The 975-nt window shown below is 48.7% G+C and overlaps 1 protein-coding gene across 1 annotated transcript in view; it reads left to right on the top strand.

The window, feature by feature from the left end:
• Positions 1–975, top strand: part of SEC16B (SEC16 homolog B (S. cerevisiae)) — a gene marked incomplete at its 3' end in the record, with an annotated part of 19,858 nt that overhangs the window by 10,881 nt on the left and 8,002 nt on the right.

Raw genomic sequence — 975 nt, 5'->3', positions numbered from 1 at the left:
CCCCCCCCCCCCCCAGGGTTTGCTGCCTGCTGTGTGCTGACTACAGCAAAGGCAACACCTCCATGGGGTCTCTAATAGCCACGGATTTAGGGTAGAAAACAAAGGAATTGCGTTGACTGCCAGGGAAGGGCAGAGTTATTTGGAAGCAAAGGATTTTTTTTTATTATTATTCTGGAGAGGCTTTTTGCACTTCTAAATGGCACAGACTTAAGAAGCTGAAGTGTGAGTGCTTGACATTTCTCCTCCAGCACATCATCCCACGATTGCATTTACCTGCCGGGGGCTCTTTTGGGGTGACAGTGAATAAGAGCGTGTTCCAGCTTGTAGCACTAAGCCCAGCTTCTCCGCTTCAGGAGCTGGATGCCAGGACAGGGAGGGGTGAAGCAAAGTGTCCCAGGTCCCTTGGACAGGTTGGGCTCAAGAGAGAGCGGATCTGCCCGCTCCATGCACATCACCAGGGTGGTGCTGAGGCTGCTCAAAGCCTTCCTCTGTTGGGAAGGGGGCAAAAGCCACGATGCGGTGAGATGAGGGGCAGCAAGGATGCCCATCTGAAGCAGGTGCTGCAGAAATAGCCCCAAACTTGGCTTGCACAGCCCCCCCCCTCATCATCGAAACCTATTTACTGTCTGAACAGCCTCTCAGATCTGCTGTTCTGCTGGGGATAATGCTTCTCTTGGGAGAAAACACTTTCATCTGAAAAACTAGTGCATTCGTAGATGCTCTTGTCTTTGATGTTTTAGACTGCGTTACAAATTACGATACACATTAGTGTTTGATTAAGACTTCCCCTCTTTTGAAGCTGGGGACGATATACAACCAGGTGCCAGTTCATTAATATTGGATCAAAGTGCACATTAGCTTTTGGATTAAACATTCCCCCCGTTTAGGAGTAATCATTCTTATAATTTCCTCTTTCCTGCAATTGATTTAGGATGAACGCATGTATGTTTGCAAAGAGATGGGACGGCGGGTCTG

Source organism: Cariama cristata, unplaced genomic scaffold (assembly GCF_000690535.1).
Source record: "Cariama cristata isolate BGI_N322 unplaced genomic scaffold, ASM69053v1 scaffold23277, whole genome shotgun sequence".
NCBI classification, from domain to species: Eukaryota; Metazoa; Chordata; class Aves; order Cariamiformes; family Cariamidae; genus Cariama; species Cariama cristata.
This window is presented reverse-complemented; position numbering and strand designations above follow the sequence as displayed.